Below are 20,010 nucleotides of genomic sequence, written 5' to 3' on the forward strand. Positions count from 1 at the left end.
AGTTCCCACACCAATTCAGCAGCCTTGTCACCCAGATGTGAGAGCCTCCAAGAGTCTGGTCAATGAGGTTGTCAGCCAAATTGGTTGTTTTCAGTGGGTTTTTTTTGTTTTTTTTTAAACATGAATTGCTGTGGGGGTCTCCCCATGAAAAACAACCACCCTTTGGCAACATAATTGTTCTATAAGTTCCTCTCTTTGCTTATGCTTTCAAGGGGGAGTTGGCAACTTGACTGTGACAATCCCCTTCTGCATCTCCAACGTCCCTCCGTAGAGCAGGTCCTGCTTTCCACAGCTGGAGCAGAGCTTCGAACCAGACAGAGCCGGCAAGGGAAGGTGCCCAGGGATCGGCTCTCTGGCCCTGATGGACAAACTCTTTCTAGTGGACAAAACCAAAACCTACTATGTGAATAACTGAGTCAGTCCTGCTGCTTTTATAGCAGTTACTTCACCAGTATGTGGAGAAATTAGGCATGCCAGAAAACCATTCATCCTAAGCGTGTAAGAGAAATTATAGTCTCACCACTGACCATTTGATTTAATTTACAACTTTCTTGCATGTTTAAATCCTGAAAAATGCCTTCAGCATCCAAAACATTCATAATCAAAGTAAGTGACCAGAAGTTCAGAATAGTCTATAAACTCAGAAAATTTCACAGCTCTTCTCACTAAGTGAAAAAATAAATTATATGCTGATAACATACCTCAGTTTCTTTATTGCACGGCTCAGTGTTATAAATTAGGCTTCGATAATAATAGCAAATCAGGATAAAACCTTACAATTATATGCTTTTTCTTCCTTTACATGTGAAAACTTGACTTGGAAGTTATTCTTACTTTTCCTCCTAAAGGTTACTTGTACAGGGCTAAGCTATGCCAGCAAAGCTGATCTGGAACAGACCAAATGTATTCTCCAAACATGAACATTTAAATACAACATACGTATTATTCCATTAATCTTTTTATATAGAAGCTTCTGTCCAACCTGAAAAAATAATTAAATGAGTAAAGGCAGCAGTTTCATTGCAAACATTCACGCCATACACAGCAGACTCAGGGGGATGCTACAGTGCACCGAAATGTATCTCAGAGTTTTGTTAACGTCCATGTGCATCAGACCCTTGGGGCACGGACAGTATTTGCTTTCTTGGAGTAACTCCCAACGGCAGATGTCAGAGTGCTTTTCAAAGGCGCTTTTCAATTTGTGGATGACAAAATGACAGAGTACTGACATGCGTTACCTATACTACCATATGGCATAAAATGGTAGAAGTCCAAGAAAAATCTAGATCTCCTAACTCACCATCCAGAATTCCATTACACGGGGATTGACGGACTTTGAACAAAATTCAGATACGTATTGTACAAGATAGAAAGTCACTGGCAATCCAATTTCTAAATAAACCATCTAAGGCAGACAGCATTAAATCTGAATTTCCCCCAGTAACTATATTAAATGGCGCAAATTTCAGTCCTTCCATAAGCTCAAAAGACAGAGAGGGCAATTTTTCCAAGGTCTCCTAAGCTGCCATCGCACTCCCCATCCCAGAGCCACGCCGGGACCCCACTGCACGACAGCGGCAGTGAGCACTTGCTGGGGCCAAAGCTGGCAGGTGGCATTTTCGGGAGCAATGGTGCAAGACCTGCAGCTAGGAAGTGAAACCCTCGGTCTCATAAACAACTCTCAGTTAAAACACTGGAGCCCTCATTAATATAATTGGTTTCATACCAGCTGCTAAAACACTAATTCGCACCATTTCTATTAGTTAAGGAGTGCTTTACTCGCCTCTATTTTTGCTCAAGCATAGAAGAAAAGGGGGGAAAAAAGTCTGTGCCATGTACTCTGCCTGCAGTTAGTGAATGCCATGCTAGAGTACATTTTTCACCACAGATGAAAAATGAAGGTAGGTAGTCTTTCAAAACAGCTGCTCCTGAGGACTCGAAAGGAAAATAATTCGGAGAGCAACCCTCACATCATTCACTTGGAGCGATGGATTTACGTCCTCCAACGTGCATGAGATCCCCAGAGCAACTATGACTCCATCCCAAACTGAAACCCGAGGTAGAAGACACATTTAAAACGTAAAAACAAACAACAGTACTACCACTGGGGAAAAAAAAAAAGGAAAAAAAAAAAAAGCACTAATCTTTACCCTTCTGGAAATCACTCAATTTTCAGTCTTTCCGCTTCAAGTTCAGAAAATTAAATTTACCCTTTCTAGTGGTGCTGCCTTTGAGTACAGACCAAAAAAGAAATGAGCAGGAGGCTTATGTGACCATGGAGCAGGAAGAGAGTCTGCACCTGCCAGTTTAGCATCTCTGGTAATGGGAGGAAAAAACCACCGCTGAACACCACGCCGCAGACGATGAGCCCTTTGCTCGCTCTCGCTGGCGAGCAATTAGTCTTCTCATCCTGCTCACTGATACTGGTCATGCTCATTGGGGTCGGGAAAAACAGCTTTGCGTTGGGTACCAAGCGTTCCTTTTCCACTTTAGAGATGTATCCCCGTCTATCTATCTTTATTTACACTTTTCTTTGAAGCCTTTAAACCCTGAGGATGAATTGTATCGTTCCGTAAGCGGATGCTGTTCTCCGATTTTAGAAATGATCCTTCCCCTGTCTACACATACTTCCACCTTGCTTTCAGTCCTGCATGACTTTTAAGACTCATCTCACTGCTTTTAACTTGGCTGAAGATGAATATATATGTAAGCCTCTGGTTAAGGTGTCTTTAATGATAGTACAGTTCATAATAATAAAACTGTCCTTTCATCCTTTTGAGAATTTAGTAAGACTATTAATTATTTCCTTAAAGACTGAATTTCAAAATGTCACTGCTGACATTTAAGGCTTATAAAAAATGCAAGTCTATCCTATCTGTGAGAAACAAGTCTATACAATCTATTTTAAGATGAAAATATTTATCAAGGAAGACAGTTGCCAATTATGAACACAAACAGAAACAAAGCCACTTATAGCAAGTTGTTGGGTTTTTCTAATCTTTTACATACCAAGGGCATACTTCTCCCCAGCACAGTGGTGCACAAAATAAGTGACATCTGCTGGCTATATGCTGTAATATAATAAGGCAACTAATTTAAATGCTGTTAACCAATTCAATTTTTAATTTTACTGCTTCTTATCAAGCTTTTTAGATGTTTTATTTATTTATTTTGACACAGATACTTCTGAGACTCCTAGGCATCACAATCCCTACGCATGGTGACAACTGCTGTTATCTAATTAAAGTGAGATTGTCGTATTCACATCAGGAAAAACATGTCTCCAGAAAGGAATTAGCGAGGCATAGCAAAACAGCACTAAGATTTAGCTGGGCAACACCAGTGAGAATCATACAGAGACAGGCTGTAAGAAAAGGCTGCACAGAATTTTGCTAAGGAAATCCTTCAAGTGCTCAAAGTAATTAATATCAACTCAGGTTTCTCTGAATTGTTTTTCATTAGGTCTTAATTAAAGAAAAAAGAAATAGCTGCGATTTCCATTCTGAGCTTAGCAGCATCCTTGTACAAATGTGAAACGGCCTTTCCACTTTTCATACCTCGTTGATCCTCAGCGATGGCCACAGCTAATCCATCCAAGCCTTCTGCACCTAAACCTGCACTCCAGACATAAAGTAATTACAGCTCCCCTTCTAACTCCGACAGCCCAGAAATAAAGTTCTCTTTTAGAAATTTGTAAGCCTCTCTTGGATAATTAATAAATATATTGTCAGCCAGCTACAGTTAAAATTACAAAATTGCTAGCATTGCAATTTCAAGGCTTGTAACACCAGTTTCTTCAGTAATAAGTATTTATGGAAAAAAAAATCTGTAAGCACTATCTAACAGAAATCAGATGAAATATAAACAGACTCTAAATATTTATCAGCAGAGGAAGTTCAAAAATATCACTGCAAAAATAAAGCGGATGACAGGCTAAATTCAGAGCCATTGAGGCTTCTTCGAAGGATGTGCTAGGAGGAACTTCATTTTCAGTTTGACATCGCTAAATCAAATTAATTCCTTCCTCCTATTCAATTGCTACATAAAAATCCTTGATGCCAAAAGGACAAAGCTAAAAATGTCCCTAAAACCATGCTTGAATGCTGCACTTGATGCAAAAGACTGCCCAAACTCCTACCCACACAATGCAGTAATGTAATACTTTAAATAAAGAGTTAGACTTTGGGACTTTCCATCACTTTTAAGACCTAAATATCCTTAACAGGAATGTCCACCTGCATCGTCAGCTTCCCTGAGCACTGAAACGGGCACACGTCTGCAGGATCTCAATAAAAGGGGACCTGTGGGATAACACAAATACTGATATATTATTTCAGAGAGAAATATTATTTCCTTTTCACATACCCTCATCCCCACCAGACATTATCTTCACCTTAAGACTTCTTGGCTGAACTAAAGAACATATGCACAGAAAAGTACAGCTGAATGACTTTAGCTCCAGTCACTCATCAAGAAGAAAACTTTTTAAGATCCCATTTCAATTTATTGTTTTAAATCCTGGCATGCTGAAGTCAGCAGGAAGACATTTAATTGACTTTAATGAAGCCCGAGGTTCATCCTGAGAATTACTGTGTGGAATGAACACAGCACTTACATTACCGCATTTGAAACCCTCCATTTTTTTGTTAAATGCAACTTAACGATATTTGCTACTTCAGAATTATTTGTTATTTTTAAAAATACACAGAGAAGGTTATTAAAATACTGCAGTGTAAAATGTTTAGTGATTATGGTTGGGATACTCTTGTTTCAGTAACAGGCAAGTATTTTCAATGCACAAATATACATTGTCATAAAGTTTCAGTTCATTTTCTAATACTGAAAAGCCTTAGAATCTAGGAACTGTAACAGTCCTACAACAAAAATCATTGTTGATATTTACATGCTTACCTGTATTTTCACAGTACATTTTTAGTGCTTTTTTTTTTTTTTCATTTATTATCCAATGTACTAGGACAGCAAGATAAAAAAACTGGAAAACTGGATAGATTACTACACCCACTTAATGGGTACCATTAAAAGAAAAAGCTATCAAAACTCAGCGGAAGCTTTTTATGCATTCCCCTGTATTACACCAAAATGAGTTATTGCAACATTGTAACTGATATCAAACAAGAATACTCAATTTTTAAAGCTGTATGCTGAAATAAGCAGCAGGTGATTTGAAGCCATCTAAGAAGGATATTTTACCCAAAGAGTTACTGAAATCTGGTTGTGTTTTGGTTTGTTTTTTTTTAAAAGTAGTGGGGACTTAAGCAAAAAGCTACTCACTGTCAAGTACTAGAGTGTTACAGCAGACCACTGCTTAGGTTTACCAGCCTTACCGCTACATTCACACGTTTCGTCAAGCAGAGGACTCTGAACTTCTCCAAAACAACTGGCAAACATTTTCAGTGCCTGCAATTTGGAGCAGCCAGATTCTGGTCCCCCTTACACCAGTGAAAACCAAGAGCTGAATTACTCTTGATCTACCCTAATGCAAGAGAAATCCGCATGGGATTTCCATGGATACCAATATATATTCCATTTTACTATGGCGTGTATTTTTAATTTTGCTGATCTCCTTAGCAATGTTCAAAAATCTTCTCTGAAGAGTTAAACACTTCAGTGTTTAAAATAGCCTGATGTTAGACAAATGAATTTTTCCTCTTTCCTGTAACAAGAGGGATGAGCTTAGGTTCCACTGTTCCCTTCTGTTCACCTCTCACATCTCATTTCTTGTTGAAACTATTTTAAAGCTGGTATAAATAGCTTTGCAAAGTAATTCTAATACTAAATGTCAAGAGCAATAGTGGTTTCATTCTGATTTATCCTCATCTGTTCCTTAGGCAAGTTAATCCTCAACCTGAGATACTGTTTTCATAGCTCTACAATTTATGAAATTTTTCATCTAAATTATTTACTTTATGAATGGCTCCGATGAGTTGCTCGGGGCGTAAAGCTGTAATACTCAATGCTGAAGTGCTCAAGAAGATGTTTTTGTCTTTTTAAATGAAGAGACCACCACTGTATCTCGTGTTGTAATTTCTATTGGTAGCCTTTAATGCACAGCAGTGTTTTTACCCAGTCGTTTTATCTGACCTCTGCACTTGCAACAGATGCAGTTACAACCCAGATATCACAGTGTTGTCCCAGGCTAGAGCTCCAGGGAGCCACAAAACAAGCAAAGAGTCCCTGGTCCTGAAGCACAACCTCACAGTGTGAACCCATATTCCTTTGGGGAGCCAAACTGGCATCAGCTCCGCGTGGGCTCAAAGCCTGGTGCACACAGCCAACCTGCTCCTCTTCCAGTTCAACAAAGCAGCATCCAAAATCCCTTCCAGGAAATTTCCTCAGGCTCCAGCAATCAAGCCTGAAGGATGAACTGTACCGCAGCAGCCCTACAAATGCACTAACCGGTGATCGAAGACAGAAGAGGAACACGACCGCTAGCCTAAACATGGTGAAATAGATGTATGAAAAGGTGAGCTTTCAGAGTGTTCCTTGAAAATCCTAGAAATTTCAGATTCATTATCAATTTAACTTGTTTAACATTAACAATATCTATTTAACATTATCTATTTAATATCTACATAGGTCCATCGGAAGACAAATTTCTCAACTAACACGTAGCCAAAATCGAAGAGGCTGGAAAGGAATATTAGGTAAGGCATTTGATGGACTTGCAAAAAAGTGTTGTTTTTAAGACCTGTTAAAGAATTTTCAGGAGATGAAACTCCCCTGTGAAGAGCTGGCCCTGCAGGCAAACCCATCTCATTACGTGATATACACTCCTAATAATCTATTAAACTGTCCTTCTCCATTTCCTCCCATTTCTAGCTTTACACAGTCAAACCTCCTGGCTGCACCAGTCAAACAGAGTCCTTCTTCTTTGGATTAATAAATTCTGGCACTTATGGGCCATTATATCCTATCTTAGGCACAGCAAGATTAACACTGGGCTCTTATATTTTCTTCAAATCACGTGCAAAACCTTCCAGAATCCTGATTTCTATTACTTTTTTCCTGAGGTCTCTCCCATCTGTTGGTACCTCACTACTAATTTGGTGCCAGATCTAAAGTACTTTAATTAAGTGCTTTTTTCCCCCCATACTGCTCCAAGACCTGAACTTTAACTGGGCATATAGAGCATGTAAGGACATTATCATCTTCAATCATCTGAAATCATCCAATATTGCAAACTCACGTCTAACATGCTGCCCACTTTCATAGCACTCTTTTGACACTACCATCTACCAGGCTTCTTCCATCCCCTAAGTACACGTCGCAGACAAATCTTTATTATTTTTCCTATGTATCTTACAGGAATTTGCATTTTTTCAAAGCAGTCTTATCTTGTTTTCTCTGTACATCTTTGAACCTTACATTTTATCTTCACTCTTTTTGTTTGAGCTCACAGTTCTTCCCAGTTAAAACTCACCTGTAACACAATGACTGCCGTTATTTTAAAGAAATGCCCTTCCCTATATTCCATGCAATCCTGAGAAGTTACCAGGTCTAACTTAAACTTGGCAGATTTAAGCCATGCACCAATATATGCAAAAAAATAATAATACAAAAGTCTTTTTCAATCTCATCAGCTTTTCTAATTTTATGGTAAGATAGCAGGGTACATTCACCCACACTGAATATCAAGGTTTTTTACAGGAAAAATGTCTCCTTGTGAAACCTATTTTTCCCTACTGGAAGGCGTGAAGCAAATGAAAAATGTCAGTTTTAGTATTTTGGTATTTAGGTACAGATCTGCACCTTGTACAGTGAGGAACGACCTACCTTAGATACAGAGTTGGCCTAAAAAAAACACACTTACTTATAAAATGGTGTGCATATTTGCTGAGTCCAAATGACAGCACATTAAGTTTTAGAATAAGAAGGCGTGTATTTAGTAGTGCTTGGTATATAAAAGAATAAAGGCTTGTGTCACTTCCCTACCTCTCCATCACCACATTTCTTCCCATGACGGTGTTCATTTCAAAGGAAAGCCATTACACAGAAGGCAGGCACCTCGGCAGCCAAGTGCCCTTCACCATCCCTAATGCCACGGGGACTTCGGCTTTCTGCAAACCAAGGGAGGAAGCCTTGCTGCACCAGGAGCTCCAAAAATGTTTCTGGAGCTGGGTTAGCCGATGTGTACTACCTCATTTCTGGCTAGTTCATACGGAAACCAGCAGGCTTGCCACTTCAGAGATTTGGAAATCATGCATTTCAGCCAGGTCAAGCTATTGTGGGAATTTTAAGAAGCTGGATCTGGGAATGGGAAGAGGCAGGGCAATGGGTTGGGGTTGGCGAGTCCATGACCTCTAGCGTGCTGCCACGGGGGACAGAGGTAGAGCATTGGGACAGAGCCTGCCATGGACCACTCCCTCCTATTCACATTCATCGTCACGTCTGGGCTCTCACCACCGCCGCAGCTGCCTTGTCATTGCCATCAGCCACTGGTACCCAACCGGACATCATTTTTCTTTCTGTTTCTTCTCTTTAGGTATCAGGCGCATCACCTGGTTATCTCTTCTTCCAGAGGATGCCACGCTGCTTAAAACTAGTGCTTACAAGCCACGTTCAACAGCTGCTGGAAACCAGGTGTAACATAAATTAATAAATATTCCATGGCAAAGCTACATTAACTGCTTGCCCCTAAAGTGCTGTTTAGTGGCATGTCAGGCACAGCTGTGTAATCAAAGGATTACAGTGCTCCCATTGCAACGCGCCTGCCGCACTCCAGCTCCTCGATAGCTTTCCTGTCTCCCTCGCACGTAAAAACCAAATCGAGTAACCGGGACAGAATTGTAATCATGTCTTTCAGCCCGGGAAACACAAATGAAAAGGTCATAGGGACAAACAGCCAGTGTGATTGTACAACACGCTTTCTGTTAGATACATGGATAGTCCTACGTATTTTTAAGGGAATGGATCAACAATGCTATATGTAATTAGTGAATTTTAGTGAAACTGCAGTATAAATGCAGAGATCAGTGTAATTCAGGCTGCTTCGAGATAAGAACTTGTAGAAGTTTACAGATCCCTTCCCCTCACATGAATAGCTGTATTTAGACTCTAAATCTGGCACCACACTTTGTCAGTAAGAAAAACAGTGCACTTCACTAAAAAACATAAATAAATAAGAAATACTAATTTGTGGGGGAAAGCAGTGAAAAAAAAAAAGTTTTCTTATTGGAAATCTACCTTGTTTTTCCACAGCACTTCAGATTCTCCAGCTGAGCAACATAACTCCAGCCAAGGAGTATGGTGGGAATTCAGAGTTATCCCTCACTGTGCAAGGTACGGAGGAAAATAGGTGGGTTAAGGGAGGAACTGAAGCCTGAAGACAGCAATTAAGGAGCCCAGTTCAAACCAGGGTACAGCTCCTGCAAACTCTATAGGATGTTGGAAACTGGGTGAGTCACATCACCTGAGTACCCAGAGTAGCACTGAATGATTTAATAGCACATTTCCTTGGAGTTTCTGACTGTGGGATATACAGCCTTTAAGGATACAGTAACTGTAAGGGTAATTAAGACTTGGGAGGGAGAGGGAGCATACTGGCACCTCTTTAAGTCATGGCTTGCTTCACCCGAGTGATGTATCTGCACCGAAAGAGAAACACAGTTGGATGTTCTAACTTGCTAAATCAATACATCATTTAGGCGAGATCAGGCTGCTGCTGCTAGCTTATCTCTAAAGAAAGTGTATCGGAACAACGTTAAAAACACAGAACTTAACGGTAACACAACACTGAGTTACAGCTTCTTAAAATTTTGCTCCTATGAACATATGAGGAAGCACTCGGCATAGGAAAAGTAGTTTCCTATAAGAAGGATTCCCTTCCTAGTCAGCCAAGGAATTTCATGAGAAATTCTTATTGGGGCATGGAGGGATTGTAGTATCATGGTTAGCAAAACCTCATGAACTTTGGAAGAGTTTGCTGTCATTCACCTAACAACTTGATCTTAAATATAAATAAATACTTTGAGAGATACTTCAGTATCGGGACACAGTCTATCTTTAAAAACTTGTGTGATAACACTGAAAACACCTGGGCTGCAAACAATCTTTGCCCACTGAAACTCCTGGTTCTCAGGGAGCTCCTGCCGCAGGTTGCTTAAAATAATGTTAAAATATAAGCAGTATCCTATTTGCATCTCTATGATTATGCCTACATAATCCCATCCTTGCTAATGCTGCTAGTGGATTACATAACTTCATCCTTCCACTTCAACCACATGAAATAATCCAAACACGAGAGTCTGCTTCAACCTTCTCATTTATACAGTTTCCAAATATCTACTTTTAGTTTAGCAGAGAAGATAAAATCCATTACTGTCTTCCATTGCATTAGTGGAATTAAGTGTTTTGTCATGTAAATCTCCACCGTTTCACCATGTTCCTGTTACAAACCGCCAAATAAAACACTCTCAACTTGAGATTACTCCTCCTATTACAAAATCTGAACCATAAAACTATTCTGTTATTGATTTCAGAACTGCATGGTGACTGCACTTACAGACATAGGATCTAAGTGCCATTTAAAAAAAAAAAAAAAAAAAAGAAGGTAGTTTCACTACTAAATCTTCATACAAGCACTTTCCTCTTTTCTGCATTCAAAGTGATTTTCTTTCTTTTGGCATGTGAAGAGCCAGATGAATCCTTTGACTCAATGCCCAAGAGTGAAATGGCACCAGCAGCAGCAGAGAAGCTCTCGGGGCAAGAGACGTGTGACAACATTTTAATCACTGACCAAAAAAAAAAAGCTTCAAGACAACTATTCCATTAGTATTTACTGTTTCTAAGTGAGTGTGTATATATATATATATATATGCGTGTGTGTCTGCCTGTATATAAAATACATATGTCAATGTATATAAATAGCATAGATACAAGTACATATGTATAGTTCATATATATGTTGTGACCTCTTATTGATGGAAATTTCCCTTTTTGCCAGAGATCAAGTAGTCCCCAGTTAGCATCAAGTGCAGCGCTGTTCAATTAGGCGTTTGTTTGCACAAACGAGCACATATGATTTTCAGTTGAACCTTAAAAATATTTCCTCTTCATGAACAGTTCCAGCAAACTTTGAGTTTTAATCTGTAATCTGCTCAGCTGCCTCCTCTGCTTTCTTCAGTCACAGACTACAAAAGGCATGTGTTTGTTCTACGGGAGATGATAATGATTTTTTGTCTGGCTAACAATTCAAGAAGCGAAACCATTCTTATGCAGATGCAAGCAAATCAATATGAAGAGAACTTTAGGCCACAGAACCATATAATAATAAAATAAAAAAAAATACAAATACATTTCCATATCTGAAAGTTTGGTAGGTGTTTAGATGTGCCATCCTAGAAATACCATCATCTATCCTATTAACCTACAAATCTAGCTGTGTCTAAGAAAGTCAATTCACTGCAGAGTACGGCTGTAGTATTACAATGAAGCAGCACAGAAAAAAAAAAAAAACAACCCAACCATATACAACACCACCAAAGTTCAGCTGGTGAATTGTTGCTTAACAGACTCTAACCATAATAACCCGTCACTGAACCTTGACTGCATTCTCAGCGAAAGCATGCTATGAAGCTATTTTTAAGAGCCAACAGCTTGCATTTAAGAAATACCCCTCTTCACCTAAAAATATGCATCAGTGAATGGTAACATCCATCCACGGCTTAATTCTAGGTAGGATGCGCTGCGGGAATTACATCTTTGGGAGAAAGCCGCTTTCCAAGTGCCTTCTCTCCCAAACCCCCGTAAAACCGGTGCAACGAGCCCCTGCGCGGTTCCCCGGCAGGCAGCAGGGACCTGCCCAACGCCGGCAGCCCGGCGAGATGACAGCAAATGGCATTATCTTTGTCATCGTTCCGTCCTCCCCGGGGCACTAACCTGTTCAGGGGCACGTTTTAAGAGAAGTGTCCCCCCTCTCCGCTCACCCTGCCGCGAAGCGCCGGGGGATGCTGCACCGGGGGACGCCCGAGGTGCCCCAGCCCGCGCCCCCGGGACCCGCCCGCGGAGGGAACGCTCCCGGCCCCCCGTTTGCCGGGGAGGCACCGCCAGGCTCCACCCGGGAGGGAAGCGGGGGGCAGCCGGACGTGTCTCCGCACCTCCAGAGCCGGCTGCCGCGGCGGGAGCACCGCGCCCCCGGGGCCGCCCCCCCGGGGCTCGGCTCCGCCGTACCCCGAGCCGTGCCGAGCCGCCCGGTGGTGCCGGCTGGCCGCCCAACTTCCCGCAAAGTCCCGCCGCCTCCAAACTTGGGGAGCCGCGGCCCGGGGAGCCCCCCCCATCCCCGCGGCGCCCGCCCGCCCGCCGCACCTACCTCCTCCGCCGCCGGCTCGGCTCGGCTCGGCTCTGCCCCGCGCCGCGCCCGCTCGCCCTCCCGTCCGCGCCCGCCGCCTCCGCCGGCTCTGCCCTGCGGGGGGGGCGGAGGAGGAGGAGGAGGAGGAGGAGGAGGAAGAAGGGGGAGGGAGCAGCCCCGAGCCGCTCCCCGGCCGCGCTGCGCAGCCCGGGAGGCGGCGTGCTGCTGCCGCTGGGCTCGGCCCCGCCGGCTCCGCGGGGGCGGGGGGTCCCCGGCGGTGCCCCCGGGAGGGAGCGGGCAGAGCCGCGCTGCTGCCGCCGGCTCCGCGGGGAAGGGGCGCCGAGCCCCCCGGGCGGGGCGGGGGAGGGCTGCGGGGGTCCCGCCGGGCATCGGCCCCGCGGCTCGGCGGTCCCGGCAGCGCGGCCGTCGGCAGCACCGGCTGCCGGCTGGGCTCGCTCGAAAGCTTTTGGGAGGAGATGGGCCTGTCCTGAGCGATCCTACGGGAAATTCCAGCTGTCCCAAGCAGACGGTGGGACCGGCATCCCAAATTGTGGTGGGGCGGTCGGAGGTCGACCCGAGGAGACTCGGTGCTCCTACGCTGCCACGTCCCCATCGCTCGAGCAGGTCAGACTTCCCTGCTGCGTACCTTGCAGAGCGCATACTGCTGCCATAGTCCAATTTTGAAATGGCAACAGCACAAACGTTGGCTAAGAAGCCAAAATCTTCTCCTCAGTAAGTGCAAGGTTCATTCTCAACCAAGAGGATCCTGCCATGTATACATAAATATATATGTGTATGTATATGTAAATGTCTACTCTGCTTATGAAGTCACCCGTGTGATATATGCACATACCTCCTGTGAGACAGCGCGCACAGTTTCGCATGAAGGTTTAATGCAACGCTCACCAAAGCTGATGGTATCAGCAGTTGTTGTGCAGCTATGGCTGTCTGCAGCTGGCCAAGGTTTGTGTGCGCACACCGGGGGAGGAAAGCCCTTCCTATTTCCCTCCTAATGCTAAGTGAACCCACTGTTGGCCTTAAATCCGCGTGTTTAATATTCGGCAACATTATTTCTAAGAAGTTGAGGTGAGGAAGCATGAGCTAAATACGAAAGAACAGTGAATACCGGATTTTAGCATTTCCTTTTCTGATCGGGTCCATCTTTGGTTATAACTTTCAGAAGCATCTAAAACTTACACAAGTTTGTGGGAATCTGTTTTGAAGTGAAACCATATGTAACTTAATAGTAAAATACAAACCAGAAGCTTCCAAATTACCCAGCTATGATTGGGAGCCAAACAGTTTAAGGATTTCAAACGGGTGATTATACGCCTGTAAGACCTTATATAAATAACTAAGAGACTGGCTGAAAAATCACACATGCACAAGTTTCCTACAGCACAGTGGATGTGTCTCTGTTCAGGTCACATCTGACTCTCACCTAATATCTTAGCTAAAAAAATCTCACAGAATAAAGCATCTGACTAGGTGAAACCTGTGGTTTTTAAAATATTCACACATATTCAGTGTTTCTGGTCTGGGCTAAATATGCTGCCCTCCAAGGCCTTTTTAGGCCTCCTGGGATGCTCTGAATAGCAATTATGCTTAGCCAGATTTCTGCATATTATATTCCCTTCCTTTTTATGTATTAAAAAAAAAAATCAGAGAAGCTGTCATGAAAACAAGATCTTTATTCACTGGGGAAGTCTCTGTTCACGCTGTTCCTCACCAACCATCAGCTGGAGTAAGTATCTTGATGGTGGCATCCAAAAGCGGTAGCTCAAACTTCCAGGCAGTCCATAAAGGTTGTGTCTACCCATCTCACGGACACTTACAAACTATCTGCAACATTACCTGGTGAGATGGGGAAGAAATTACAAAATTTTATGGCATAATAAATCACTGTCCAGGAACTAATTGTGTTACCATGAACAATGATAGTCAGAAGAAGAACAATCAGAATAAATAGTCTAAAAAATCTAAAAACTAAGACGGAACTTTAATTCTCATGATTCAAGATGTTCAAAGGGGGAGGAAATGAAGAGATTTCAATATAGAAATTATAGTAAAACTTTATCTGACCAGATTGGTTTTCATAAAAGGAAAGCTCCTGACCTCCACCTCTGTAATTATGATTTCTGCTGGTTGCCATGCTTACTCTGCAATATATAAAGGATCATCTCACTTTTAAAACAAGTTTGCACATATTTCTCAGCTCTGAGGAGGTTTATCTGGTAAAAAAGACGGGCGAGCCCTTTAGTAGTGTTGAAAAGCAGGCACGCGACTAGGACTGCAAGTGTGTGAATTTTAAAGGTGATTATTTTTACGCAGGGGAGTCCTTCCTTACTGCTACTGACCATGGTTTGGGGCAGAAATCTGGCGAAAAGGTCCGGTGGCTGGGTTTGGCAGCAGCAGAACGGTGCCTTTATAGCCAGATTTAACTCTGGGACAAACAAATCAGATTGTGTCCTCAGAGCACCGCCGTAATGGGATGCTAATCCGGGGAAATGGACTGCTCTTCCTCCCCGTGCCTATTACAGCATCAGCATCTTTAGGCTATTCTCACAAAGAGGGGTTAGAAATGCAGATGTTTCTGCTTTGTGCTTCCTCTCTCCCAAACTCAAAAACCGGAGGAAGAAGTTCATTGCCCGCAAGCAGCCGGGAGACTTTTGCTTCCCACTCCTGCTGCTTTTGGGGAGCCGTTTTCCCATGACCTCCCATCACCAGGCGCTGCTTTTCAAACCTTTTCTCAAGGAATGTTGCTGCAGGGTACCAGCATAAACTGATACTCTTACGTCAAATTGTAATCTCACCAGAAACGGATGTGGGTTGTGACAGGAAAAGGCAAAAACTTCCCCAAAATATCTCTGTCTCCCTTCTGCCATGAGCTGTGAGGAGCAAATGGATGTGCCGAGTTCCCCAAGACAGCTGCCTGAGCCAGCAGTCCAGGGTTCTCCCTTTGCCCAGAAAGGCAAAGGGGTAGCTGGAGCTGGAAGCAAATCATTTACTGGCTGGGGACCTCTAAATTCAGCCAGGGAGTTCACATGCAGTAAGTCTGAAAAACCACAAGGTGATATATATGTCGTACTTAGCAGGTTTAGGACTTACCGCTGCTATGCCGCTGAGCCGCTCTGCTGAGCAGAGGCACAGCAAAGCCCAATTTCACGCAGACATTCAATCCTGTTGAATGCACGGTTGCTTTCTAACACAGGCCGGGGTCAGGACATGCAGCCACGGCACCCCGACACCCATGGAGACTATTTCGGCTCTTCTTCCAGCTCTGAGGCTCAGAGCTGTAAGTTGGTGCTATAAGAAAATTGCAGAAAGATTTATTCTTCTCAGTGGACCGTTCTCCCATTAAAATATTGGTATAATTCTCACTGGAATTAATGGAATGTGTATGTTTTAAGGAAATGCATTATTACTTTTATTTTCCCCATGGTATCCTGGCAACAGACACATTCCTAAAATACAGATCACTAATTTCCTATCTTATACATCCTTCGGCTCTCAGTAAAGGGTATATCAACCTTCAAATACTCAGAATGCTTTTTTGCTGTTTTCCCAACTTGGATTGGGAATTATTCTTCTTGGCATGCACATCCCTGTAGTGCATCTGGGAGTTCTTGCTCAGTCTTTAATTGCAGACTACACTTTTTTTCCCTAGAATAGGCAAAAATTAATACTGAAATTTGATTAGATAAATGTGTCAGAATTTGGTTTCCCACAAATGGTCTGTTAGATTTTAATGATGTACGTCGAGAGCCAGTTTCCTTTTGCCTAACGCCATCCTTTTATCCCAAGTTGTATGCCCTTCAGCACCCTAAAGAATGCCTTTTTATTTGTGATATTTATGCCCTCCAAGTACTTGTTGAAGGGTATCGTTTCCCTCTTAGTCATCATTTAGCCAGGCGATACATATTAAGTTCCTTTAATCTTCAGTCATAACTCAGTCTCTTCAGACCTTTAATCATTTTTATTGCTCTTCTATGAATTTCTTCCCATTTGTCTGCATCTCTCTGGCAATGAGGTACCCAGAATTTAATGCCTTATTTTAGGTGTAATCTCCCTGCAGCGATACAAAAGATGTTACCTCCTGCTACTTTTATCTACCACTGATTTAACAATATGCTGGAATCATGAAGTAGCCAGGAATCAATTAAGAGAGATTTTAAATGGTTCAGCGCTCAGAATTACCATAATGCTTTTGTGGCACCGCACGCAATGAGAAGGCTTGAAGCTGGTTGAAGTCCGCCGCTCTTGGAAATACACGTGTGTGACTTCTAGGGCAAGCAAAGCTTTTAAACCTGCTGCATGCACAGCTCTGTGATTCTCTAAAGGAATATGAACGAGGAGTTACAATTTCGAAGACAAATGGAGACGGGTTCAAATTGGCACCAGAAATAGCTCACACGTGCTGATGGCCTGAGGGTTTCACACTGCTCTTCCTGTAACTCTCGGATATGTGACACCAACCGAGGGCTCATCGCAGCAACGGTGAAAGTAGGTGAGCCAGCAGCCAAGGAGCTTGACATTAGGTTGGTTCAGGCTCTTGTTTAAATTGTTTGCTTTAATTAAAAAAAAAAAACTCTTTAGAAATCCGTAACACATCATGAGCTTTGACTAAAAAAGAGCTTGAGATAGCTAAGAAGGAGACTAAATGGGGAAAGATGCTCTAAGACCTCTTAGATCTCTGCTAAAATGATCAGGTAATGGGGAAAGATGCTCTAAGACCTCTCAGATCTCTGCTAAAATGATCAGGTGGGTTCTCTGTCACCATTGCATGTGGTTCCTGACTAAAGGCACACATCGCTGCCACTGAAGTCAGCGCGAGCTCTGCTCCTGGCTTCTCCTTTCCCATATGAACAACCCTGTTGTTCCCTATTGCTCTTGTGAATAAGGAGGGAAGAGTGTTACTCTTGGAGGTGTTTAGTTTCTGTTACAGAATAATCTTTTCCCCTCTGTGTCATATATTTAAACTGTCACTCTCCAGCTCTATTATGTATGTTAATATATTTCATCTCTGAGCACTGGCAGGGAATTGTAGGTCACTGGGCCACTTTGTGTGCACTCCGCTGCCCAGAGTTTTTGCTTCCATGTCGTTTATTACTCCTTCTCCAGCTCCTGAATTCAAAATGAAGCTTTAAAATTTGATCAGGGATGTGTTTTAACAAGTGCTTGGATTATATGTGTGCCTTATTCCCTTAACTAATTTTGACCATTCTAGCTACCTCAAGAAAAAACAGATTAACTGTATTTTATAAGCTCTTTTCCCTGCATACTCTTTCCTCTTTCCCATCTGTTGCTTCTCATTTGTGCCTAAACCTGAAGTTCCTTGCAAACCCCAGCCTTCAGCAGAGGCTTCAGAGTTGAAAAAAAGCAGATTGTGGCATGAAGCAAATATATATATGACACGTGTGCATGGACGTGCACGCACATATGAATCTTTCCTTAAGAATTGTTTACATTCTGGATAAACACCTCATATTGCTGGACAAAAAAATGACTGTCTCCGTTAGCCGTAATGTATAAATATTTCAAGTACCAAAGCTGATTTGTTAATGTTGAGTTTGTGGGATGAGTGCTTACCGTACGGACTTGCCATTTGTTGCAACAGAAATTCATGTATGAAGAGCAAACCCTGTACCCGTACGAGAGGGGATCCCGGGGCACACAGCATCCCTCACACCTGATGAGAAGTTGCTCCCTGGCCAGTATTAGGGTAGCGAGGGACAAAATCTGAAGCCCAGCTATGAGGTCCCACTCTGCCATGCTTTTGCACGCTCCATTTTAGCCCAGACGGTACCTGGTTCAGGGAACAGCATGGTCAGCGACTGTTCCTGTAGGTATGAAGTCACTGATGAGGTCAATGCATGAGGTCAGCCTGCTTTTAAAAGAAGAGGGTTTACTTGTGCAGAGATGGGTGATGCCATGCTCCTTTCCCTCTGGACCAGAGGATGGGCCCTGACCCTGTACAGCTGCAAAGAGATGAATTTCCAAGCATGTTTGTGCTAGATTAGCCTTCATTTTAGATACACAAATAAAGTCATTTAACTTGCTAGATGTTGTATGAAAAACTTCAAGATAGATCAACTGTCTTTACCTTCAAAGTTATGAAAACCATTATTACAAAGATAAATCACATACCTCCTTGCTGACATAATGACAAATGTTTTCTCCAAGTGTTATTCATCCTGCTAATTTCAGAAAAAATGAATATTCCTTTTTTCTGCCTTTTTTTTTTTTTTTTGCTAACTCAGGCTTTGTTTAAAAGTCGTTTCAATTTGCAATCATTCTTCCAGTCCACCTGCAATGATAGAACTGATAAACACTTCCTTATATTATAATTTTTAATGACTACCATAGTTGCAACAGAATTTTGGCTTTAGGAAGAATACCAGAGATGGCAGAAAACAGAGAGATAAAATTCAGTCCCCATCATACAAGCTGAAGAAATAACATGGGAGGGATGAATTTCATACATACATTATCTATTCTTAACGCATATTTTTTTCTGATAAGTGTCTACTCACATAGTTAAAACACTGCCATACTCGAATCTGTGAGGAATCTCTTAGTTTCTCCTCGTCCTGGTTACTTCCTCTCTCCCGGTGCCTAAAAGCTGAAACACAACAGCAGAGCTTCTGCACGCTGGTAATATCTTGCTGAATCAGGCAGTTTGGTGCAAAGCCAATTCCTGTGACTCCTGTGGTCTCGCATGAGAAATTACTTCTGTTGAATAAGTGTTGACCATTTAATATACAGTGCTCATGACTCACCGTATATTCCAAGAGCACTTTGAGATATTTCGATACTGTCTCTGTATTTTTACAACCTAAACATATTCCCTGGAGATTTATTCAGCTTTGCATTCTTTTTCTCATACACATTTCCAGGGGGTTTATGGGGAAGCAAAGAGGGAGCCTAACCGTTGCAGGCAGCTCACTTAATTTAGCACAGTCCTGTCCTTTCCAGTTCACCCACCTGCAAAATGGGAATGATAATAAGCACTTAAGGGAGAGTATTCACATGTCTAGCTTGAGACCTCTAACGTTAGGCTCGCCAGAGGCTCAGCAGAGAGAAATAGCTTCTAATTCAGATGCTTTGAATGGGCTTCTAATGGAGCCTGCTTCTCTCTGGTGGCAGTCAGGGAGACCAAGTTCTCAGCTCAAGCACCCCTACGTCAGGCACTTCAGTTACATGCTGAAAGCCAGACACTGTGAGCATCCTCTTTCATACCTCATCCTGCAACCATTTCCATGCTCAGCTTTCCGCTGTGGAGCAATATCTGATTAACTCAGTGGTTTTCCACATATGCAAAGTGGAGTGGGTTGCAGGATGAAGACCATGCATACCCTCAGTGATCAGTGAGGGAGAATGAATTAGTATTTCAACAGCACTTTACATGTATTAAGCTCTGTGAAAGTGCTATTAATTATCAATATGGTCAGTCATTATTATTCATTAGTGGTTAGAGCAAACTACCGAGACTCAAGATCTTTGCATTTCAGTCTCAGGACTGCAACTATGTGATATTGAGCAATTCCCTTCACTTCTCTTGGCCTCAGTTTTCCTGTCATTAGGATATCTGCCTCATTCTTAAGTGTGATGTGAACCTTAATTAGGCTTGAAAAGAGCTTTGAGAACTTCTAGTGAAAAGTGAAATATTTATGTCAGGCATTACTATCCAGCAGATGAGACAG

General features: G+C 42.5%; 1 long non-coding RNA gene across 6 annotated transcripts; it reads right to left on the reverse strand.

Moving 5' to 3' along the window:
- Positions 1 to 13,993: 13,993 nt before the first annotated feature.
- On the reverse strand, positions 13,994 to 19,001 carry LOC140655484 (uncharacterized). 6 transcript variants are annotated; one of them, XR_012043782.1, is made up of 4 exons: positions 18,841 to 19,001; positions 16,505 to 18,614; positions 15,416 to 15,613; positions 13,994 to 14,161 (listed from the first exon to the last, which is right to left on the reverse strand). It is a non-coding gene; the product is annotated as an uncharacterized lncRNA (long non-coding RNA). The 6 variants fall into 6 exon arrangements; XR_012043783.1 differs by having other exon boundaries at positions 16,505 to 18,628; XR_012043784.1 differs by having other exon boundaries at positions 16,505 to 18,285; positions 18,455 to 19,001.
- Positions 19,002 to 20,010: the final 1,009 nt, after the last annotated feature.

Source organism: Ciconia boyciana, chromosome 8 (assembly GCF_034638445.1).
Source record: "Ciconia boyciana chromosome 8, ASM3463844v1, whole genome shotgun sequence".
Taxonomy (NCBI): Eukaryota; Metazoa; Chordata; class Aves; order Ciconiiformes; family Ciconiidae; genus Ciconia; species Ciconia boyciana.